General features: G+C 39.3%; 1 protein-coding gene across 5 annotated transcripts in view; it reads right to left on the bottom strand.

Moving 5' to 3' along the window:
- Positions 1–27,143, bottom strand: part of LOC135223605 (uncharacterized) — a 910,537-nt gene that overhangs the window by 495,697 nt on the left and 387,697 nt on the right. The gene's annotated exons all lie outside the window — the stretch shown is intronic.

The following is a 27,143-nucleotide window of genomic DNA, read 5'->3' as shown; positions in this document are numbered from 1 at the left end:
CATATGTTTCAAAAGTGTTACCTAAGTATGATCTCGACTATGAGTGTGTTTGTTTCATACACACACACACACACACACACACACACATATATATATATATATATATATATATATATATATATATATATATATAATATATATATATATATATATATATATATATATATATAATATATATATATATATATATATATATATATATATATATATATATATAAAATTCAAGGATGGAGCACATGACTGTATGGCTTTTTTATAGAAAGACTCCTATTATTGATAGAAATGAAGCCTAATTCTTTCTTGGTCAATATTGTCCCATCTCTGATATCATCAGTTGAGGTTATAACTTTGATCATTAACTTGGTAAAGAAATGTGGAACGACGTAAATGAAATGGTATAAGCATTTGCTTTCTATATGGTTGTTTGTTGGTTTGGTATATATAGTAGATGTAAGAGGTGATTGATTGGAATCATCAAGAGTAAAATAATAAACGTTGACGGTAAATATCAAAACCCAAGTTCCAAATAAGTATTCAGAAGCAGTAAGTCATAGAATGATTTTTAAATAAATTTATATTTATTAATTGGCATTTATATTTGTGTGCCGTCTATCTAATAAACTACAGATACATACAAAGTAAACAGAGAGACTAATTGATTTAGAAAATCAAAACTAAGCTGTAATATTCCCTTTTTGCTCTAAGAGAGATGTAAATGATTAAAGTGTATGTTTATATGTTTATTCAACTGCACTAGTTAAATGAGGTCATTATTATTTCTGTGAACGAAACGCCTTTCGTGATTGTTGTACACCATTGTATGTCCCCGTAGAAAGTCATGCATGTTTTAACTTACATATGTATATGTATATGTATAATAATATATAATAATTATATATATATATATATAGATATATATATTTATATATATATTAGAAATATATTAATATATATATATATATATATATGTGTGTGTGTGTGTGTGTGTGTGTGTGTGTGTGTGTATATGTGCAAGTTTTATTCATGTGGAGTTTATCCAAAAAATTAGCAATCACTGTACAAATGTGACAATGACCATTGCATATAATGTTAAGCGCTCATGAAAAAACCAATCCCAACTTCAGATCCTTCCTTTGAAAAGGTAAAGCTGAATCGGGTGGTTTTCAAAATATCTCAGCATTCTAAATCCCTAACGAAGTCATATTCTGAACTCCAACTTGCCAACGAACAAATTCCGCTAAAGAGCGACCAGATACAGTCTCATGAGAATAATAATAATCACGATCACTTTATTCATCAAACGAATAAGAATCATCAAAAACGAAACGTCTTTGTCAAGTTCAAAGTGAAAGAAGTATAATCCAACTAAACTCAAGGGCAAAGTAAAAAACAATGCCCAGATAAGTCTGACTTCAAAATCTTGAATATTTTTTGAAAATTCACATCAACGATAAATTAAGGAAGGAAACAATTGAAGAATAACAGAGGGCGTAAAAATGGTTTAAGGAGTCTGTTACTGTAAGTTAATGCGGGGATTTGCTAAAGCGCTGTGCCAAATGACTAAGTTAGTGAAAGTGAATAGCGATTCCATTCAAGAAAAACCAGGTTTATGAACAATAACTGATGACCGTTTATAAGGGGAGAGGGCAGGCTGCGAATTACTCATAAATTATGAAATAAAAACAAATTTATGATAAAAGTTAACAGTCTCAATAGGAAAAGAAGACCGTAGGTTAAGGACCACCCCATTGCGACGCGTTTCCTGGTCTCTTCATGACAACATTTTCAAGCCTAATAGAGACATTACAGTATTTTAATTGTTAAAAGAATATACAGTCATTGTTGACTGTATAGCATTCAGTATGCATGGATGAATTGGAGAAAGGCATCAGGGGGCATTTACTCTGTGACAAGTGGATTAGTGCAAAAGTTAGAGGAAAGTTTTATAAAAGCGTAGTTAGACCAGCCATGCTCTATGGGGCAGAGACTTGGCCAGGAAAGAAAAAACAAGAAAGAAGAATAGAAGTGGCCGAGATGAGAATGCTGAGGTGGATGTGTGGTGTCACAGTCAAAGTATTAGAGGTTTCAGAAAAAGCTCGGGAAAGAAGACTCATGTCATGAGGAGAGAAAAATGAACACGTATGTAAGAGGGTTATGAACATAAAGGTGGAGGGCAGAAGAGGTAGGAGAAGGCCAAAGTTCAGGTGGAAAGCCAAATTATTGAATGACAAAAATGAGGAAAAGGGTCTAAGAAAACAAGATGTACAGGACAGAGGAAGATTGAGAAGGCTGACTATAAACAGCGACCCCGTATAGAAATGGGAAAAGCTGAAGACAAAGAAGAAGTTTGGCTGTTTAATCTTGTAACTATTAAAATACTGTATTTAGACTTGAAAATATTATGAAGAAACAACGAAAAACATCACAAATAAATGTGAGGGTTCTTAATCTACACTCCTCTTTTCCTACTTGAGACTGAGATTTCCAAAACATCTGTTTACTTTGACTGTAAACCGAAGGAGAAATGATGGCCAGCCTACAAGAGATGTAAGGAAATGGGAAAGCTGGCATAGCAAGAGTCAAAGGATTCATTGGACGTGGACTTTCTGAAAGACGCTTTTCTTATGTTTTATCATTTTCAGAACGTCTACTTTTATTGTTGCTACTCTTTTACTCAGCTTTGTCAGCCAAAATGATTCTATAATCTTTCAACTATTCAAATACTGTAATGTCATTTTTAGGCTGGAAATGTTGTTATGAAGAAACAACAAAACGCATCGCAAATAAAATGTGGTGGTTCTTAACGACACTCTTCTTTTTCCTACTGAGACTGAGATTTCCAAAAAATAGCAGCAATTATAACTGCTAGGCTTCCAGAATCAGATTGATTATACAAAAGTCAAGCACGACGGAGGCCTGAGGGCTCAGGAAAACACAATGGGATCCTTGAGACTTCAGTTACAGGAACATCTAGCTTGCAATATGGCGAGATAGTTGTGAAGGAGGCAAGGTAACAAGACAACACATATCTGGAGATATAGCAATTCCATGTAAAGCCCTGTGGACATGTGGTTTTCTCAATAGGAATTATAAACACATGGGAGGAGTGATTTAAGGTTCACTACGAGCATGGGGCAATTAATTCATGAACTTAATTCACACAGGCAAGCACTTGAACGCTAGGCAACAGGATATCAAAGAGTTGACCGGATGAGAAAAAAAAATGACAAAATGAAATTAAAGATTCAGTGAAAGAAACAGAGAGCTGGTATACCCAAAATGCTCATAACCGTACCTTGGTTTGCCTTACAGCGTACCTGCAATAGTAGCGGGATGCTTGGTAATTACCTTCCTTAGATCTTGGTAGCTACTTGTAGATAAAGCTGCGTGTAGCTTCCAGTTCAAAAAAAGAAGACCCAGCTGGGAAAATTAGTAAGACTTCCCATACTGAAACTGGCAGTGACTGGGAGTGCAAGCAGGGGCTGACTTGCTTTTATAATTGTTGATCTTGCTTAGGACAGATGCAATTTCTTATATTTTCATGTTATCTTGAAGAACTTTCTAAAGCAATTCCAGATCTCGTGAAAATTGAAGGTAGGAGAGGCGAAGGATTAAAATTTGTGATGTTCAGTCCCTGGCACTTAGTACTCCTCCAGGACTAATCTAATTCCTATTCATGGACCCTTTTTTGACTAACACGCCTCAAAAGTGACCGGTCACTCTTCCATGGGTAGGCTTGGGCTGGCTTCCTTCCCCTTAAAGCTTAGGACTTTGGATCTTAATTCAAGTAAAGTAGGAGACAAAGGCTGCATAAATCTGCCCATAAAATCCTATGAATATATATATATATATATATATATATATATATATATATATATATATATATATATATATATATTTATATATATATATATATATATACATGGGTAGGGTGGCTAGGATAAAGGGATTGAATGGCTCTAATTAAGACCTAGATGCAGAGCTCAATATGAATGAGTTTGCCATTTACCAGAGAACAGAAAGTGAGATCCTTAGTGGTATAAGAGATAACTGTAGCACACTCTTCACACACTGGGCTCTGGGAAATGTTTACCAGAAATGACACTGGTAATGCCAGTTACGTGAACCCTGTTGATCTACTCGAGACCACACCTGGGAAACTCATAAAACAGATCTACAATGCAGGGATTGTTGTAACACACAAGGGAATGATGAGTGAAATTGAAATGTGATAAAACAACAACGAAGCATTCAAAATATAAAAATTTTTCATGTAGCACATCACAAAAATTATCACTGAATTGGTGTTTCCACAGACTTGCATTTACTACTTTACAAATTTACCGAGGTCACAGCTAAAATCCCTTAGGGAGATTCCAAAAGTTAAGAGCTCAGAGATCAGTAAAAAGGAAGAAACAAAGCCTGAGATGTGGTGAGGCCGACATAAACTTCCATCACTTTACATTAGTCTGTGGATGAGACATGTGAGAAACAGAACCAGTCTGCAGTGTGCCGAATCTTCAATGGAAATTGGTGTTACAATCTGTCCAGGCACAGGGAGAATGTTGTAAGAAAAGGCGAGGCGCTGCTGGTTACAAGTTCATGGTGCAGGAGGTATCATCAGCAATGGTATGCAAACCCACCTTCCAACAAGGTGCAGCATCGATGGGCATCGTGGTGCAGACTTCTCCTCAATTCCTAAGGTACTGGCAGGTAAAAGGTGCTTATGCAGACCATGTAATGACCAGCAACATTCTACTGACATGAGTCCGGCAGTGGTATCTCTCTCCTAGACTCAAACTCCTGCTACTACTGGGTCAGCAGCGAAGGTCCTCTTTATACCAGATAAAGGACTAAAGAGTCTTAGTCATTGTCTTCTCCATTGTTTATTGGGTAATCTGAAATGGAATGGAAATGGACGAAGGCCAGAACCACAATAGACAAGAAAGGGACACAATAGTATAAATCTCTAGAGAGTTAAGAGCGGCAATAGGGTAAATTAGTGGGGAAGCGTACCTAAGGATTACAAAGGGTCCAGTCAGAGGGAAGCTAATTTCGAGAAATGGAGGTGCAAGGGTAAAGGTGTTAAGCAAAACGAAAGTTTTTAGTCGATAAGATATATCGGCTCACAGGCGCGAACCATCGATCCTAACAAATTCAGGACACAGTGAGTCATGGATTTGTTGGGATCGATGGTTCACGCCCATAAGCCGACAAATCTCTTATCGACTAAAAAATTCCCCTTTCATTAAAACATATATGAAAATATATTAATTCCGAGGTAGAGCGACTTAGATATTAAAGGGGACATTTGTTGCTCGATGCATGTATATGAATCACGGTAATGTGATATGACACACACACACACACCACACACACACACACACACACACACACACACACACACACACATATATATATATATATATATATATATATATATATATATATATATATATTTATTTATTTATATATAGTCACTTACTTAAGACACCTGTTTTTGCCCTCTTTTCCTCACCTCAAATAACTTAGCAGTTAGAAAAGATGTGGAGTTTTGGCAAGTAGTTAATGATTTTGAGAATATGTATATATATATATATATATATATATATATATATATATATATATATATATATATATATATATATATATATATATATATATATATATATATTATATATATATATATATAGTTATGTGTGTGTGTACGGGAAGGGATGATGACTGGGAGAAAAACATAACAGACTTTAATGCGAATAAACAAACAATTCAGCATTAGGAAAATTATAAATGAAAGAAGAGGGACATAAAATTTGAACGGGGAAGTTGTTATTTTTCCACGTACGCACTGAAAAAATATCAACGTAAGCGTATATTCGAATATTAAACTGCATCGATGTCACTGATTAAGACTCAAGGATGGAAAGCGGAAGTGTAAGAAAAACGTTTTATGTTGCCGTTTACTGTGAACTTTTAAATAAAAATAAGAATAGCATATAGAATGTCAGTCAATTAGCCGCGGAAAACAATAATTTCTGTAATACAAGGTTCAACTTAGTTCTTATTGAAATAATTGTTAATTGTGAAATTATTAAATATATTTTACTATTCTTAAAATTAGGTAACAATTGGCAACCAGTACTTGTTAAGAAACATGTATACCCAAGAAAACCAATGGTACTAAGCGCCGAGGGGTAAAGGCCAAATGACGGAAACTTAATTTTGCTTATTACATTAATTCATACGAAACGATAATTATGTAACTGACAACTCACAATTACAAATATGACAACTGATAAAGTTATAAAGGTTTTTTTTAACTAGATTAAACTAAACAGATAGAGAGAGAGAGAGTCTGTGTACATGTAAGTTGTCTCTTAAATATGCAATTATTTCCAGCTAAAACTTTACAATTCATTAGCATAAATGACGGGAACAAACAATGGTGTCAGATACTTACGACATACGCTCCATAACAAGAAATGAAGATTTATTGTAATCTTTAACCAAGGCTAAGAATGACACGTTTTCTCCACTGAAAACTATCTTTTTTTCATAAGTGTTTACAGAAAAAACAAAGGGAGGATATGTGAGAAACGGGCAACTGAATTTAATTTCAATGAGTACTAAGGGATTGTTTTGGGGGCGTGTAAGTGATGTAACGTCTGGTAACCGAAGTGGTATTTATGTTAATTCACTTCTGCAGGAGATTACAAATGGCATGCCTACTGCAATTCGAAATACACCAATCTCTAGTGTCGTCTTGAAGTTATGCTGTGATGAATTACATGTGGCAACCCACGAGTCCATGGGTGGGTGGAAATCACTGGAAGTGGATCTTCGGTGGGCTTCTAAGGTGAGGTTGTTAGACAGTATGTGATTCCCAATCAGGTATGGCCTATGGAATTTTTATGGGTCTTCACCTAACATTTCTGTATTTTAGCTGCCTGATGAAAATGACGGACGGTTTGGTTTTTCCTGCACGCTTAATAAGGTCAAGGAGGGCAGTTGCTAAGGATTAACCCAGATAATGCAATAGATTGGCTTTTCTCCAGTGCAAAAATGGATGAGACATTACAGGGGGAGGCCTCCTTACTGGGTCAAGGATTAAAGATACTACAGTTGATGGTGCGTTGTGGACACGTTTTGTCGAAGTCAAAAAGCACGCCTTTGTTGTAAAGTGAGATACAAATTAGGACTAAGTATGAGAATAACATGGAGATCGAAGTATGCAAAAGGAGGCTTACATATTAGTCCTTTTGTAAGAAATGTTAGTTATTATAGTGAATAGCAATATTTTAGAAACTGAAATAGCTTTTATCCATCTGGCATTTATAATGCAACATACATAGAACATCAGTACAAGACCCCATTTCGGGTCAACCTCGACACCGACCCCAATTTGGCTCACAGGCAATAAACCCCATAAGCTTGCCTTTATTTTAACCTCAAGTACATTGACCATTAACAACTCCACAGGAAAAACCACCAAATATTTCAAACTCCAGTTCAGAAAAGAACCCCAAAATGGCTCATGAAGACAGTAGGGTATATATAAGTCCATGGGAAAACCGAAAATTCTAAGTCCCTTAACCTAACCCAACCTCAACCTGACCTAAACCCACCAGTGAAAAAATTCTTAGTCCCTTAACCAAACTTAACCTAACATAACATCTCCATTCAAATTCAGATAAGCAGCTGATAAGCACCCACAACAGTCCACCGTTTCTGTCACTCATTGCCAGATGCACAACATGTTATATTGCGTGATAGTATGAATGCAAATAGATTTGTAAACTCCATGCAAATTCAGATAAGCAGCTGATAAACACCCACAACAGTCACCCTTTCCCTATGACTCGCTGCCAGGTGCACACATGTCATATAGCGATGCTGCGCATTCACACGAGACGCATAACACGACGTGACTATCACAGCTCAATAACCCGTCTCCATGTCCAGTGTCATACATAAAACACACACACACACACACGACACGATATACCCCTTTAGCGAAACACCATACGAGGGGGTGATGAAAGATGATTGTAACCACCTGCACACACATACACTAATAATCCCATAAGTTTTCGCTGATGCGAGTTAATCTCCGAGACCTGATGTGAAAAGACATTTACGATTGCTACATCCAGTATATAAGCTCACATGATAGTATGCGAAAAGATTTCTAAACTCCATTCAAAATTCTGATAAGCACTGATAAGCAACCCCCCCCCGTCCCACCCCCACCATTTCTCTGTGACTCACTGCCAGGTGCACAACATGTCATATCACAATGGTGTGCATTCACACGAGACACACAACACATCACAACTATCGCAGCCCGATAATCTGTCTCCATGTCCAGTACTGTACACACACACACACACACACACATGCACACAACACCATATAAGGATTTAGCAAAGCCTCACACGAGGGTGATAAGAGACGTTGTAACCACCTGCACACTCATGCACTGATAATACCCACAAGTTTCATGACGTGAGTTAATCCCGAGACCCTATGTGAAAAGACGTTTACGATTGCTACCTCAGTATACTAACTCGAACAGCTGCAAGACACACATCTGTTCGCCAACAGGCTGCTCTACTCCACAACATCTCCACGAGCAGACATGGGTATTTACACCAGCAACAGCGGCAATGAAAACTACGAGTGACAGCCTCCATTGAATTCCTTTGCCGTGACACATATATGTGGCACCGAAGGCTCGGACTAGCAAAGGACTGCAGAGTCTGCTGTCAACGTAGAAATAAGAGGAGCAAACAGGGTGGAAATAGACCCGACCTGGGACGGTCATTAACAGGAGGTGCAGCAGGAAGCGCCACTCCCCAGGATGGTGAGAATAATTCTTTTTTAATTAGAAGTGTGTCGAGATGTGACACTCTGTAAAAAGAAAAAGCAAAAAATGCACATCATCAACCACCGCAATTTACATATAAAACAACCAGGATATTTTGATTAAATTCTCTACTTGTTATTCCTATTTTTTGCAGGTTCCACCGTGAACGCTGTAACAGCTCTACCGAATGGGGAAAAGGCAAGGGAAACATTGCTGAGAGGAGGTCACTGTCAAGTAGGAAGTGCCAAATAAGAGCAGACGCTACTTAACAGGGAAGGAGAGGGGACCAACCGAATTGTGAGTACTATCACTCATTCAACTGCAGTAGGAATGCACACTGACGTGATAACAGCACTCAGAATTAACAGAATGGAGCTCGCCGAGGACGTCTTGCGAGCACTCCAGGAGAGGGGTAAAAATTCTGTCATGTTATACCTGTGCATCATCAACACCAGGCAAAGAATGGTGGGTGGCAGTGGTACCACTCATGAAATGGGTTCTTTTTACATTAATACACCTCCTGTGCTAACATTGGTGGACACAGTGTACGAATCGCTAGACAAAGCTAGTGAATACATGGCGAGCAACCTTGAAGAAAGGCTCAAGCTTAAGCGAGGTTTTGGGTTGGCACATCATGTTGCTGCACAGTGTACAAATCAAACATCTCGCGGTGAGAATGGTGAACATAGTAAACTTAAAGAGTATCCCGCTGGAGCTCGGGGGCGATAGCCAGGTCATCAACATCGAATCCGGGTACAACTGCGTCGTTACAGCGCTAGAAGAGTATGTGCTACTCAGGTTAAACTGCAACACACCAGGAAAAAACCTCACCAGGGATGTGCAAAAACCGGATAAAGGACAAATCAGAATCAGCATTAAACACACCTGACATGCCACTAAACAGCGACTTCTTCAAGACATTGGAAAAAGACAACAACTTTAAAATCTGTGTACAATTTTGTGAAATGGTCATGGGAAAACATTGGAAAAAATGATGGATTGTGCATCTCCCAAAAAAGGGGGGTAACACGTCATGTCCTCGACTGGTCACTCTACTGCTGATCACGGATGACCACCTCGCACTCATCAAAGACACGTAGGCCTACGTGAAGGCATTCTGCAGTGGGGTAAAGACAACGAGGAGAGAATACACAGGTGGCATGTGTTATCATTGTCTAACATTGTTTAATAAGCCCTGCCATTCAACAATGCCCACACCTGAAGTTGTTCAACCCAAACCAACAGTTCCTATACCCAGAGCCCGACTAATTTAAAACAGTTTGTAAAAGCTAAAGCACTGAATAAAACCTTGCACTCACATTCTTATATTTGAAGTGTACGTTAGACAGCCTGACACAGATGAAGACCAAGAGAGTTTGTGTCAAAGCAGAAAGCGTACACATATTGGTAAGCAATTGTGAACTGCAGAAAAAGCGATGAATACTTTACTCACAGACCAGGTGTAATGTGAATGTTGTGTTGACAATTTTCTGGTAAAATTAGCCGAAGACTGGGTCGGATATGAGACGATGGTGGGACAAAATCAGCATGACCTCTTTGAAACAACCCGCCAGTTTGAACAGGCTACACACTGCAAAAGTTGCACTCATCAAAGACATGTAGGCCTACGTGAAGTCATTCCGCCATGGGGTAAAGACAACGAGGAGAGAAGAATACACAGGTGGCATGTGTTATCATTGATCTAACACGTTTAATAGCCCCGCCATTCACAATGTTCACATCTGCTGTTGTTCAACCCGAACCACAGTTCTATACCCAGAGCCCGACCAATTTAAACAGTTTGTAAAAGCGAAAATACGAATAAAACCTCGCACATCACCTTAGATTTTGAAGTGTACAACAGACAGCCTGACACAGATGAAGACCAGAGAGTTGTGTCAAAGCAGAAAGCATACAATATTGCTAAGCAATTGTGAACTGCAGAAGCGATGAAGACTGGGTCAGGTTATGAGACGATGGTGGCACACAAAATCAGCATGACCTCTGAAACAACCCACCAGTTTGAACAGGCTACACACTGCAAAAGTTGAAACATTAAGTTCACCAATAACACTATCAAAGGTACATACCGACGGACAACTATGCGTGTGCATTATGCAGAAGTGCACTTTTAATTTGAAATTTGCAGACAGAGCCCTACCAGTGTTAGTACACAATTTGTCTTACAATGCAGCACTCATCTTGAAAGAAGCGGCCACCAAGCATAACTTCAAAATCTTGAAACATGATGGAGGTACAGTTTATTCGCTTAAAACTGGCAACATCAGATTGATGGACAGTGCCTACATGATCAGAGGATCACTTTCCAGTCTCATGTCGAGTCATATCAAGCAGAAAGGAGCTATGGAAATCACACACCAGATGTTATCTAAATATCCTGACAAGTGCACCAAACTAGTTTTGAGCACAGGTAAACAGTACTATCCTTACAACTACGTCATAGGCTTTGAAGTGTTGCAAAAACCCAGCATCCCTCCCAAAGTGTGTTTCAATTCCTAACTGACAGGGGAAAGCATGCCTTGTGAAGTATATAGACACGTCTGCAAAGTGTGGAATGCTGCAAACTTTTCTAACTTACTGGATTACACCGTTTTATACCTTTTCATGGATGTGGGATTATTGGGGGAGTTTTACTTAGCTTGGAGAAGCTGCTTATACCAGTTTGGACTGGACCCAGTTTACTATTTAACGTCTACCTCCCTCTCACTAGATACTTTTCTCCACACTTCGCGAACGCACCTCCCCCTGATTTCCAATGGGGAAACTTATCAACTGATCGCTAACAACATCAGAGGCAGTTTCTGCAGTCTAGTCCAAAGTCATGCCATAGCGAACGACCCCGAGTCAAACCCACAATTTAAAGCTGCTGACCGACAATCATATATACTGTACGTCGATTTTACCAGTCTTTATCCTACGGTGATGAGCAGATATAAAATACCTTTGCATGAAATAACAGAGCTCTCCCCCACCAAACTAGAGAGGTTTACCGCTAGCGATATCATATCCATCAATTCGCAGGGAGAACACAGTTATTTCATCCTCCTCGATACTAAGAAAGTTAGAGATAATGTCGCTCTCAGGACGGATGTTTTCCCTCTAGCTATACATCGCATGAATATAACCCTCCAGGATCTATCCCCTTACACTAAAAGCCTATTGGAAAAGTTTAATGTGAAGCTCTCTAAAAAAATGTCAAACTGGTAGGCACACATTTCCAAATGCAAAACCACTTAATTTGCCTTCCTCTATTGCAAACATTGAAAGACTCGTTCTAGAAGTTGTTGTTATAAGAAAAGTTTACAAGTTCAAACAAGGACTTTATTTAAGGGAATACATCACAGAGAATGTGGAGAGGAGAGCAAAAGAAGCAGACCCAGACAAAGGACACCATCAAAATCTTGATGAACGGTCTTTTTGGCGTGACCATTAAAAACCCTTTGAATTATTCCACCAAGACAGTTGTCAGCACCGATGAACCCTCACTACTTAGAAATGTGTCTAAACATACATACAAGTCCTTTGAAAGGTTGAACAATCAACGATACGTTGTGAATCACTGCAGAGAGACCGTTTTACAGCAGAATCCGTAATCTATGTCGGGTTCAGCATACTGGATCTGGTTAAGGACATGATGTACAAGTTCCGTTATGACGTCATTCAAAACTGTTTGGTGATAAAGGTAAGCTCCTGTACACTGATACTAACAGTTTGATCCTCTCCTTCGAGTCTGACAACCTTGCACGCGAATTGAAAGATGTGCTTAAACCATGTTTGAATTTGAGCAACACTCCCAAAACTCATGAAGTGTCAAAGTTGAAACAGGCATTGAACTTATCAGAGTTCATTAGTGTAAAACCCAAAGTTTATTCATATGAAACCCAAAACTGTCAGTGTAACACTTTAAAGGGGATTCAAAAGATGTTGCCAAAATAAAGACTATTAGTCATAGCCAATACCGAGATGTAATTGAGAATAATGAGATCAATTACACTACGGTTCACAATTTGCAGATGGTGGGAGGAACGATGTGTCACAACCGACAGAGGAAGGTAGCTCTATGTCCTTTAGAAGATAAGAGGTATTACATCACCCCTTATAGATCCCTCGCTTACAGTCACCCTTATATCCTGGTGAATGAACAACTGGGGGAGTGGAAGGAGTTGACGAAGAAGAAGACGAGGCGGTCCTGGCACCCCCGACGCTGCCACAATCCTTGGCCGTTGCAAGCACATCCAAAGCCTCCGCCCAACCTTATGACTTTCAACCCCCTACTCCTTCACACTGCTTCTCCAAGATAAAAGGTTATTCCAAAATAAAGAGAGTGACAGCAAATTGGAGGTTAAGCAGCAGCAGCAGCGTCCAATAACTGCCCTTGCAAATCCTTGGGTGAAGTTGATGTTTCCTCTCCCTTCTAAGAGAAGTCGACTCAGTCTGAGTAGACATGTCACACACTAAAATGTGTGCCTGTATATACAAATTTATGTATGAATTTATAATTTAAATTATTGTGAATGCATGTAAAAAAATTATAATGCATAAAATTAACGCACAATCAAATTCGTTTCTCTACAACCCTCACCTGTATATAAAAAATTATGATGAATAAAAACATTGCACAATCGAATTCATTTCACAACAACCCTCACCTGTATATAACGCTCAGGTAAACGTTGCATCTGCTCAATAGCATATTAACTGCAACCATGGAAACGGGTCCTTTCCAGGGAGAACTTTTGAACCTGTTTGCTGTTCCTGCACGAATTATCATAGCAGGTTTCAGCAACAGCGGAAAATCGATCCTGTGTCAGAACATTATTGAAATGTATGAGGCCAACTTTCTCTGTGAGTGAACACCCTCTGGAAAGACATCACACCATAAGCGCTAAATTCAAAGTATCCAAAAGATACTAACTCATTTGATTACACAGAAAGAAGAATGAAGGATAGAAAGGTCTATTATTTGTCACACAGGCATTCACTGCAGGATGGCATTCGGGCATATCAGTGATTGTCATAACCCAGGACATGTTCCACTCAGGCAATTCAGCAGGAACATCAGTCACAAATTGTTTCCCATTACATCCATTCATGAAGAACCGGTGTCATTGGACAGATTGAAACTTGGGTATACAGTTGTTCGGCCAGCGAAGGGGTGTGAAGTTTTCGGACACATATAAAAGAGCTTTAACACATAACCGGTACAGGTATCTGTTAGTGGACTTTCGCCTACAAATATGACTGAAGAAGAGTTCCAACTGCTAAGGAATTTATATGAAAATATAACGCAACCTAGCTTTTTTAGCAGGTGTGAATGCGCTACTCAAAGCAGCAAAGGAATGAGGACAGAAACATAACTAAAGCGGACGTCAAAGGTTTTTTTATGGGGTCAGCCATCATGCACCCCACGTAAAACCACACGCAAGCATTTCTTAGGAGAAATCATATCTTCCAAACCTCGAGTTGTGGCCAGCGCAGATCTGGCTGACATGTCAAAGCTCGCTCCACACCAATGAAGGTTATAAATATCTCTATTCCTCGTCGACCAATTTTCAAAGATATTTACACATCCTCCCTCGGAAAAAAAAAGACGGCGTCATGTGTGCAATTTTTCAGGTCTGTCCCGTCGGAACAACGACGAAGGTAGGGAATATTATAACAAAAATGAGAGAAAATATCTAAAAAGTAGGAGCGTGTTGTAATATAGCGTCTACTCGCATGAAATTAAAGCATCTATAGCTGAAAGGGTAATAAGAACCATTAAAAACCGAATCTAAAGATACCTTACACACAAGAACACATTGAAATATATCCATGTTCTGGAGGACATGGTCAAAAGCTATAACAATCACCACACGAGTTTCAAAGAATGGGCAGATGCTCAGGAGGTGCATACGATGAAGACTAAAGCAGAAATTAAAAGTCAGTTCTCGAGAATGTGTAAAAATACTTTTCCAACAACGGGTCCGCATCAGTTCAACCTTGAACGTTGGATACACCCTAACGCATAGCTGATGAAACTTTAACGTTGCTTTTTAGGAAAGGATACACAGTTCAAAAACACTAGAAATTTTTTAAAATCAAGAAGCTCGTCATTGTAAGGAGAGGCAACAGAATGCAATATTATGTTAACTGGAAGGGTTTATCCTGCTCAATTTAATTCGTTGGTCGACGAATTCCAAATTGTGTGGACATGAGTTGTAAAAAGGAAGCTTTAATATGTAAAAACAATGATTTTATTTAATTCATCTCCCATTTGTCCCCTCCGAGAGGAGTAGAGTAATTCCCACATTAAGCAGAGCGTTTATCGCTACTATATCCGAAATATTTACAAATTTTCTTCATGGTAATCTAACCAGAGAAACAACCCTCATTAAAAAACTCAGAAGGTGTAAGAAGGAAATCCCTCAGGTATCCCTGAAACGACAACGTTAGCTGGGAAGAAAAACATATTGAAGAGTTGCAATGGGGCTACTATTCCGTCTGTATTACTTCCTTAAGCAGCCAGTTGATAGAAAGTCTTTTTAAATAGGAAGATTAAAAAAAATGAAGGAGTTCTACATTATACCAGCCATCATGAATGAGAGGTTAACAAAAGCTCAGGAAACTTGTGGTAACAGCGTTGGCAATAACAACAACAACAACGTTAATAACCATTTAGATGTGACTAGATAATTTCAAGCGAATAAGAGGACGGATGATAGCAACATACTCAGTTATAATTATTTAATTGGACATGGAGGCATTAGTGAATGGATGATGAGAAATACTGCTGTAAAAAGATTGATAGAGGCATGGCAACAATTCGGTTAAGAAAGGAGGTAGCAGAACAATGAAGAACAGTGTAGCAAAGAAAAAGGGGGATGTTTGGCTGCCGTATTAATGAATCACAAAATTATCAGAGGTAGACCTGTTCATTCTAATGGGGCTGTTGTATTGGTGTAACGCAAAATTATCAGAGATGAACCTGTTCAATCGTGTGGGCACAATAAAGTTTTGAAGGCGGGCAGGGCTTTCGCATGAATCACAGTGATGGGGGAGGAGAGGACGTGAAACCCCGGCAAGTTAAGAGTGCATTAGCGTAGGCCCACTTAGCGTTGATGTGCACTCTCCCATTCACTTTCGAGATGGCTTTTTCACCCTGCAAGCTGGTTTTGGGGAGTATCCGAGACAAAGCTCAAGAAGGAGGAGATGAACCTGTTCAATCGTGTGGGCGCGATAAAGTTTGAAGAGGGGCAGGGCTTAGCATGAATCACCGCGATGGGGGAGGAGACGACGTGGGAAACCCCGGCAAGTTTAAGAGTGGCATTAGCGTATTTAGGCTCACTGAGTGTTGATGTGCACACTCCCATTCACTGTTCGAGATGGCTTCTTCACACTGTTAAAATTATGGATTAGTTGAAGACATCGTGAGGGTTTACCCCTATGCTGACATCGCAGGTCACCGTTAAAACAGAGCCCGGACTAGTTACGCTTCACTACATCACTGTGGGAGAGAAGGTACTGCCATTCTGTCAGTACCCGAGGGAGAGAATACGTTCGATGCTGAAGAACCCCACCTTCCCATCATCTTCACGTTTGTTAACCCAATATGGAATTGGTGCACCCGTGGAAGACAATGAATTCGCCAAAATCGAGTATAAAGTATTCTCAGGATGATACCATGTGGAAAGGTTGAGGAAAGATACAATCACTCCTATTCATTGTTGAAGAGTTTAAAAATTCAATTAAAAAAGTATTGTTGAAAATGTGGACATTCTATCCTATTCCCCACAGGGATAGGACAAGCAGTCGCGTGAACTGTGTCTGGTTAAACCAATACCTACCTGTGATTATTTCCTTTGGCGAGAGATGAAACACCATGGAAAGGTCACATGTATAGTTGTCAAGGAATCTGTTTTATCCTTCATGGAAGAGAAGTGTGCGGGAGATGTGCGGTTGAAGGATTCATTTTCCAAATTGAGACGTTTGGAAGTGATGGACACAGAGAAATTAAGTCTTGGGGTTGAACTAAGTGTAGCTGTGTGACCCTCTTATGTAAAAATATAAAACAAAAAAAGTTTGCCAACCTGTATATGTACATGTGTATGTATGTATGTATGTTCCATTATTTGTATAATAAATACAGTAAATTGTTTCATACTTTTATTCGTCCCTTCTAAGCTGTGTGGTTATATATGACCTCAATAACGTGTATTACCAGCATCGTGTGTTCAGCATGTGTAGCGATCACATCGTATATGTGAATTTGTAAACAGGTTGGCCACTCCCATAGCTCTATCAAAAGATGTAGAATATAAATTAGGTGTAGGTCTCATAGGGGTTACACTCCCAAACGAATACTACGCCATCATACCAGGATGATGACAATTTCACACTTCAGTTTAAAGTCACTTTAATCAGAGTTCGACAACTCGCTCATATGCTTTTACTTATGTTCCTGCTGTTGGCTTATTAGTGGGGGATATGAATAGATTAACTATAGCACTCAGTACAGACATTACAGTACAACTAGAAGTATTTTACGGTGCATACATTCGGGGTGTTATGCGTAGGGATAGGTTATTTTCGTGGGTGATGAAGAGGATGAGCCTCACATATGTGAATGTTGAGGTTGCGAAAGTAGGAGTTGTTTCAGTTGTTGTAAAGTTTAGTGTTAGGGGGCTGCACGTTTATTGGGGTTTAACATAGGAGTGCAATACATGATTGATGGTGTGGGGGGGGTGTTGAGAAATCATAACTCCAAAACTCCTCATCTCGATGATCACAGTATTGATTATGTTTACTTATATTCCATCATTATTCAACACTCATCGCTGGGTGATAAAACGGTAATATCCTGGACTGTTTCATGTTGGAATGTGGACAGGGTAGAGGTTCGCATAACGCAGTTTATAAACCTTTAAATACAAATGTGGTAGATTACATTTCCATTGGTGTGACGAATCAGAAGGGGGAGGATATTAAGTTTATTGAAGGTAAAAGCGTGTCATGCACCCTTCATATAAGACATAGAAGAGCGAAATTATGAGCAGTAACTTCCCACCATATGACGGCGGGTGAACACATTATATATGTGAGCAGTCTAGACTGGCTTGGACAAGTACGTGAATGACTAAGTGTCCAGGTTTGTGAATAGGTTACATATTCCTACTGAATGGAAGTGAATATGAAGTGGGTCTAGCTTCGATCATGTTTCCGGGAGTTTATTATGCTGTATTATCAAGAGATGAAGAATTCTCCCTCCAGTTTGTTACTAAACGCGGTAAAAATAATAAGCACGCCTATATCTATAGACCAACGACGGCTGTGTTAGCCGGGGACATGAAAAGACTGGTGAGGGTGCTTAACAAGGATATTTTTGAACATTTAAAAGTATATTTTGACAGCGAATACAAAAACGTTTTCAATAGTAAGATGTATTTGGTTGGAATGAAGACAGCAGGAGAATTATTATCCCCCACCCTCACGTTAAGAGAGTGAAGACCGGGGTGGGGGACATTAAAAGTTTGTCCATCAAATTCAGTAATAAAGCAGCGAGATTACTGGGTTTTAAAAATACAGAGTACGAAGTTTACGGCCTTGATGCGGTGAATGCACATCTCTTGGTTGATTCCTTCCCCGATAATTGCGGTGTAGATTATATGTATGTGTACACCGATATTGTTCAACCAACTGTTTTTGGAGGGAAACTAGTAAATATATTGGATTGTTTTACATTAGAGAGCGGCAAAGGGAAGGGGATACACAATACGATATACAAAGCGCTAACCACAAACATTCTAGAACAGATTTCAATCATCATCACTGACCATAATTGAAGGCGCATTCATTTCAATAATGGCTCGAGTGTCACCTGTGTGCTTCATATAAGGCCCAGATAGGGAGGTATGTATAAAACCTACATTCTTTTCCACCTTTTCCGTTATTCACTTTCACGAGCTCGTGTAATTAAGAACACTCAAAAGAGCGGAGGGATTAAAGGTTTTTTTTTTAACAGGTATGAGGGTCATATTCACCCTACCCTTGGAGGTGGAATTTTAGACGTTGTTCTTGTCTGAATCCTTAAGAAAGGGAGCGGGTCTAGAGGACATTTTGGTCTTCTATCTGAGTCATAGAAGAGATGGAGGTGTATTTTCAGCCATGGCAGGCATTGCACTCAGGGTACTCCCTTTCCTGGTCAATGCTGCTAAACCTTCAGTTAAAGAGTTTGGTAGATCGGTGCTTTGGATATACTGAACGATCAATGGCCCCTGAGGGAATCTTTACAAAGGCACGAGGGTGACAGCTCTCAAAAGTACGGGTATACGCATTCTAAGCGGTAGTGGGAAGGTCGACAAAAAAGGTTGGGTGGAGCGAAACGTACACTCGCTCAGTCGGCTACCAAGCGAGGAAAAAGAGGAGAAAGAAGAATGGATGGGTTAAATCGAGAAGTAAATATAACGAGGATGTGTATGATCTTTAATTCATTCACCCTTTGTCAACAGGTGCGCACACAACGCATTCCCTCCTTCTAGCAATTTTATGAAATGGTGGGTGTGGTTCCAAATGTGCACAGGGACGGGAAAGAAGGTTCCTGTTCTTCATATATCGCAGGCATCTCAGAATTGTTCTCGAATGTCAACAAGTGTAGGATTATATAAAGTTCAATTAATTTGAATGAAAGGTTGGATTTCACACCTAGCAACAATCTATAAATCAAATCCTTAGTGATAACTATATCGAGTTTCGTATTAACGGTGTCGCAGGCTCCTTCTTGGATTTGTCGAGTATAGCTTTGGAATTATACATCACAGTAGGTTAGGGGGGTGGGGGGTGCTCAGCTGCCGGATGATGCACATGTTGCACTCATTAACGGTATAAGCAATACGCCTTTTAAATACGTCTGTGTTCTTGAACGAAAAGTTGGTGGAATCGTGTCCTGTTTTTAACTATCAATCATACATAAAAATGCTCAAGAGCGTGCAACGAGCCTTCTACCGACTTTTGGTATGAGTGGGTTTTTCCATGGTGTTACGCAAACCTATATAGCTGCTTTTTTCGGAGAGACGAGTAGGTGGGAAATTCGGGTGACGAGCTCCATTAAGATGAGAGGAGTGCTCACATATTTTCCACTCCTTATAGATCTAGCGAGTATAGACATGTATATATATGTTGGATTCCATAGATTTGAGGAATAGGCTCGAAATGGCCAATAACAACTGGGTGATGGGCGCCCACACCGACGCACTTAAACAATCTGAATACAGAAGAAGCCAAGTTGTGGATTGATTGGTTACACCCCTGTCACGGACTCCGGAGGTCTGCTACAGGTTCAATATTATAATACACAAAAATGGTTCAACACCAACAGTTGAAAAAAACTCGGGATACGAATATAGAAAGAAACACAAAAAGAACAAAGGTTTATTTACAAGCTTACTAACAAAGATAAATGCAGAATGGCTTTTCCTATATACATAATAAAAATAAATCTTACAGTATGTGAAGTGGGGAAACAGTGAGGGGGGTAATGAAAATACTTGCTGGCCAGTTTTTGCAGCTGTGAAAATCAATGCTCGAAGCGACGGCTTCACAAAGGAGGGCTGTAAACTATAGACGTCTTCTTGCCTCCGTACTGCAGAGCAGTCTATTCTTGGTACTCGAAGGACAGGTTACTCCTCTGAAGGCTTGCTCAGCGTTGGAATACCTCCATCATTCTCTCTCCAACTGAACGACTTGACTCGAATCCGATCAAACTCTCGTGCGCCTTCTTCCTCTCTTATCCTTCATCTCTTCCTTCTTCGCTTATCTCTCTCTGATGATCTCCCACGATCTCTCTGCTGATCTCTGATGATCTCTACTTCCCAGGGCACGCACAAACAAACACACACACACACACATACATACGATATATATATATATATATATATATATATATATAAAAGATATCATATATATATATATCATATATATATATATATATATATATATATATATATATATATATATATATATAAAATCTGGGCGGGGAGGAAGGGGCCGAAGCATAACAGTGAACACATCACAGACTCCTGACAGGAACTTTTTAGAAGGATCTCGACGAAATGTTGCATCATATATCGCAGCGTTTTTACCGACGCGTCGGTGCCTGTTGAGTTCCATATCCCACCTGACCATTCTAGAATAAATCAAGAGAACAGGCGCATGCAACACGTACGCGAATGCTTCCTTGCTGCAGACCTACTCGAAGAAGATGCATTTTCATTTCTTTTAGTTATATAATTCTTTGCTATAAAGCGATTACCCCATGACACGCTCCGCCCCAAAAAAAAAAAAAAAAAAAATGAAATCAACTAAGTTTATTTTCTTTTTTACAGAAAACAAAAACAAACAGCAGGGGAACAATTCTGCATACAGCTTTAATCCAGTTAACACGCACACTTCTCCATTCACTCACCCACTTGTGCCGAAAATAGAAAACTGTTATCACGCTACTCATTCTGAAAAATCTCTAGAGAGGCTATCAGCTACAACATTATCCTTTCCTCTTAATTTTTTCCTTTTCTGAACTCTGATAAAAAACTTGGAAATACTTGAGCACCTCTTGAGTTTTTCTCAAAAACTAAGTCCTGGCACATTTGGAACCACACCCACCATTTCATAAAATTGCGAGAAGGAGGGAATGCGTGTGCACACCCGTTGACAAAGGTTGAATGAATTAAAGATCACACACATCCTTATTATATTTAATTCTCGATTTAACCCATCCATTCTTCTTTCTCCTCTTCTTCTTTGTCTTGGTAGCCAACTGAGCGAGTGTACGTTTCACTCCACCCAACCTTTTCTGTCGACCTTCCCCCGTGCCTTTTAAAGATTCCATCAGGGGTTGTTGATCGTTCAGTACATCCAAAAGAACCGATCTACCAAACTCTTTAACTGAAGGTTTTAGCAGCATTGACCAGGAAAGGGAGCACCCTGCGTGCAATGCCTGCCATGGCTGAAAATACACCTCCACCTCTTCTATGACTCAGATAGAAGACCAAAATGTCCTCTAGACCACGTCTCCCTTTCTTAAGGGTTCAGACAAGAACAACGTCTAAAATTCCACCTCTTAGGGTGGGGTGAATATGACCCTCATACCTGTTAAAAAAAAAACTTTAATCCCTCGCTCTTTTGAGCGTGCTTAATTACACGAGCTCGGGAAAGTGAATACGTAAAGGATGGAAAAGAATGCAGGTTTTATACATACTTCCCTATCTGGGCCTTATATGAAGCACACAGGTGACGCTCGAGTCATTATTGAAATGAATGCGCCTTCAATTATGGTCAGTGATGATGATTGAAATCTGTTTTAGAATGTTCGGTGTTCAGCGTTTTGTATATCATATTGTGTATCCCCTTCTCTTTGCCGCTCTCTAATGTAAAACAATCCAATATATTTACTAGTTTCCCTCCAAAAACAGTTGGTTGAACAATATCAGTGTACACATACATATAATCTACACCGCAATTATCGGGTAAGCAATCAAACAAGAGATGTGCATTCACCGCTCAAGGCCGTAAACTCGTATGCTGTATTATTTTAAAACCCAGCAATCTCACGGCTTTATTACTGAATTTGACGTACACACATTTAATGTCCCCCACCCGGTCTTCCCTCTCTTAACGTGAGTGATATAATTCTCCTGCTGTCTTCATTCCAACCAATACATCGTTACTATTGAAAACGTTTCTGTATTCGCTGTCAAAATATACTTTTAAATGTTCAAAAATATCCTTGTTAAGCACCTCACCAGTCTTTCATTTCCCCGCTAACACAACCAACGTCGGTCTATAGATATAGGTGTGCTTATTATTTTTACCGCGTCTAGTAACAACAGGAGGGAGAATTCTTCATTTCTTGATAATACAGCATAATAAACTCCTGGAAACATGATCAAAGCTAGACCAACTTCATATTCACTTCCATTCGGTAGGAATATAGGAGAAGGCAACCTATTCATAAACCTGGGACACTGAGTTATTCACGTACTTGTCCAAGCAGTCTAGACTGCTCACATATATAATGTGTTAACCCGTCATACTGGTGAAGTACTACTCATAATTTCGCTCTTCTATGTCTTATATGAAGGGTGCCTGACACGCTTTTACCTTCAATAAACTTAATATCCTCCCCCTTCTGATTCGTCACACCAATGGAAATGTAATCTACCACATTTGTATTTAAAGGTTTATAAACTGCGTTTTGCGAAGCTCTACCATGTCCACATTCAACATGAAACAGTCCAGGATATTTACTGTTTTAATCACCCAGCGATGAGGGTTGAATAATAATGGATATAAGTAAACATAATCAATACTGTGATCATCGAGTTGGGGAGTTTTGGAGCTATGATTTCTCCACACCCCCCTCACACCATCAATCATGTATTGGCACTCCTATGTTAAACCCCAATAAACGTGCAGCCCTAACACTAAACTTTACAACAACTGAAACAACTCTTCTACTTTCGCAACCTCAACATTCACGTATGTGAGGCTCATCCTCTTCAATTCATCCCATGAAAATAACCCATTTCTACGCATAACACCCTGAATGTATGCACCGTAAAATGTTTCCATTTGTTCTGTAATGTCTGTACTGAGTGCTCTAGTCAATACATTCATATCCCCCACTAATAAGCCAACAGCAGGAACATACTTGAAAGCATATGAACGAGTTGTCAAACTCTGATTAAAGTGACTTTAAACTGAAGTGTGAAATTGTCATCATCTGGTGTGATGGCGTAGTATTCATTTGGGAGTGTAACCCCTATGAGACCTACACCTAATTTATATTCTACATCTTTTGATAGAGCTATGGGAGTGGCCAACCTGTTTATAAATTTACACGGTCAGTTTTTGGGAAATAAATCTAGGCACACCCTGCTATTCACATATACGATGTGATCACTACACATGCTGAACACACAATGCTGGAATACACGTTATTGAGGTCATATATACTACACAGCTTAGAAGGGACAAATAAAAGTATGAAACAATATATTGTACTTATTATACAAAATAATGGAACATACATACATATATACACATGTACATATACAGGTTGGCAAACTTTTTTTTTTTTTTTTTCATAAGAGGGTCACACAGCTACACTTAGTTCAACCCCAAGACTTAATTTCTGTGTCCATCACTTCCAAACGTCTCAATTTGGAAAATGAATCCTTCAACAGCACATCTGCACACTTCTCTTCCATGAAGGATAAAACTGATTCCTTGACAACTATACATGTGACCTTTCCATGGCGTTTCATCTCCTCACCAAAGGAAATAATCACAGGTAGGTATTGGTTTAACCAGACAAAAGTTCACGCGACTGCTTTGTCCTATCCCTGTGGGGAATAGGACATATTTCACATCTTCAAACGAAACTTTTTTTAATTGAATTTTTAAACTCTTCAACAATGAATAGAAGTGATTGTATCTCATTTCTCTCGTATCTTTCCTCAACCTTTCCACATAGTCATCCTCCTAGAATACTTTATACTCGATTTGGCGAATTCATTGTCTTCCACGGGTACACCAATTCCATATTGGGTTAACAACGTGAAGATGATGGGAAGGTGGGGTTCTTCAGCATCGAACGTATTCTCTCCCTCGGGTGTTGACAGAATGGCAGTACCTTCTCTCCCACAGTGATGGAGTGAAGCGTAACTAGTCCGGGCTCTGTTTTAACGGTGACCTACGATGTCAGCATATGGGTAAACCCTCACGATGTCTTCAACTAATCCATAATTTTAACAGGGTTAAGAAGCCATCTCGAACAGTGAATGGGAGTGTGCACATCAACACTCAGTGAGCCTAAATACGCTAATGCACTCTTAAACTTGCCGGGGTTTCATGCCGTCTCCTCCCCCATCGCAGTGATTCATGCTAATCCCTGCCCCCTTCAAAACTTATCGCCCACACGATTGAACAGGTTCATCTCCTCCTTCTTGAACTTGGTCTCGGAAATAAAACTCCCCAAAAAAACCAGCTTGCAGGGTCAAAAAGCCATCGCGAACAGTGAATGGGAGTATACACATCAACCACAGTTAGCCTAAATACGCTAATGCACTCTTAAACTTGCCGGGTATCCACGTCCTCTCCTCCCCCATCACTGTGATTCATGCTAAGCCCAACCCCCCTTCAAAACTTTATCGCACCCACACAATTGAACGGGTTCATCTCTGATAATTTTGCGATACGCCAATAGAACTGCCCCCTTAGAATGACGGTTCTACCTCTGATAATTTCATGATTCATCAATACGGCACCGCCAAACATCCCCCTTTTTCTTTGCTACCCTGTTCTTCATTGTTCTGCTACTCCTTTCTTTAACCAAAATAAATTGTGCCATACTTCTATCTATCTTTTTACAGCAGTATTTCTCACCATCCATTCACTAATACCCCCATGTTCGATTAAATAACTTATAACTGGGTATGTTGCTATCATCTGTCCTCTTATTCGCTTGAATCCTGAATTTTGCAGATGATTAACTAAGGATGTTTCATATGGTATCTGATGATCTTTGAACAATATAGGAATAACACTAGTCAGGTCGATTTACTCTTTAGCTGGTAACTTCGTGGTTGAGCACATTCAAAATTGGCAGTTCTCTCTTCTTCGCACGGTCATCCCCAATGGGAGGGTAAAGGAGGTGGAGGTATAAATGTTTTAGCATTCATGGGAAAATTTGCGCTTCTATGCATGTTAAGAGGAATGTATGCATCACCCGCCACCGTGTTTACCCTACCTCCCCAACTGCTGTCTTCACTGCCTGCATTGATGCTGTTTCATTATTATTATTATTATTATTATTGTAGTCGCTATTGATGCTATGGTTATTAATGTTGTTGTTGTTGTTATTGCCAGCGCTTTACCACAAGTTTCCCAAGCTTTTGTTAACCTCTCATTCATGAAGGCTGGTATAATGTAGAACTCCTTCATTTTTTTTAATCTTCCTATTTAAAAAGACTTCCTATCAAACTGGCTGCTAAAGGAAGTAATACAGACAGAATAGTGGCCACATTGCGACTCTTCAATATGTTTTTCTTTCCCAGCTAACGTTGTCGTTTTTAAGGATACCTTATTGATTTTCCCTCTTACACTTTCTGAGTTTTTTAATGAGGGTTGTTTCTCTGGTTAGATTACCATGAAGAAAATTTGTAAATATTTCGGATATAGTAGCGATAAACGCTCTGCTTGATGTGGGAATTACTCTACTCCTCTCGAAGGGGGACAAATGGGAGATGAATTAAATAAAATCTTTTTTGTTTTTACATATTAAAGCTTCCTTTTTACAACTCATGTCCACACAATTTGGAATTCGTCGACCAACGAATTAAATTGAGCAGGATAACCCTTCCAGTTAACATAATATTGCATCTGTTGCCTCTCTTTACAATGACGAGCTTCTTGATTTTAAAAATTCCTAGTGTTTTGAACTGTGTATCCTTTCCTGAAAGCAACGTTACAGTTTTTCATCAGCTATGCGTAGGGTGTATCCAACGTTCAAGGTTGAACTGATGCGGTCCGTTGTTGGAAAAGCATTTTTATACATTCTCGAGAACTGACTTTAATTTCTGCTTTAGTCTTCATCGCATGCACCTCCTTGAGCATCTGCCATTCCCTAAACTCTTGTATGGTGAGTTGATATAGCTTTTCACTATGTCCTCCAGAAAGTGGATATATTTCAATGTGTTCTTGTGTGTAAGGTATCTTTAGATTCGGTTTTTAATAGTTCTTATTACCCTTTCAGCTATAGATGCTTTAATTTCCTGCGAGTAGGACGCTATATTACAACACGCTCCTACTTTTTACATATTTCCTCACATTTTTGTTATAATATTCCCTACCTTTGTCGCTGTTCAGACAGTCCTGATAAAATTGCTAGATTCTAGAAGCAATTTCAGAGCATCTCGCACTGTGACACCGTCTTTTTTTTTTTCTGAGGGAGGAAGTGTAAATATCTTGAAAATTGGTCGATGAGGAATAGCAGATATTTATAGCCTTCATTGTGTGGAGCGAGTTTTGACATTTCAGCCAGATCTGCGCTGGCCACAGCTCGAGGTTTTGGAAGATATGATTTTCCTCATAAGGAAATGCTTGCGTGTGGTTTTACGTGGGGTGCATGATGGCTGACCCCATAAAAAACCTGTGATGTCCGCTTTAGTTATGTTTCTGTCCTCATTCTTTGCTGCTTTGAGTAGCGCATTCACACTGCTAA

Source organism: Macrobrachium nipponense, chromosome 10 (genome assembly GCF_015104395.2).
Source record: "Macrobrachium nipponense isolate FS-2020 chromosome 10, ASM1510439v2, whole genome shotgun sequence".
NCBI classification, from domain to species: Eukaryota; Metazoa; Arthropoda; class Malacostraca; order Decapoda; family Palaemonidae; genus Macrobrachium; species Macrobrachium nipponense.
Note: the sequence above shows the minus strand (reverse complement) of the source record. Positions and strands in the feature narration are given on the sequence as shown.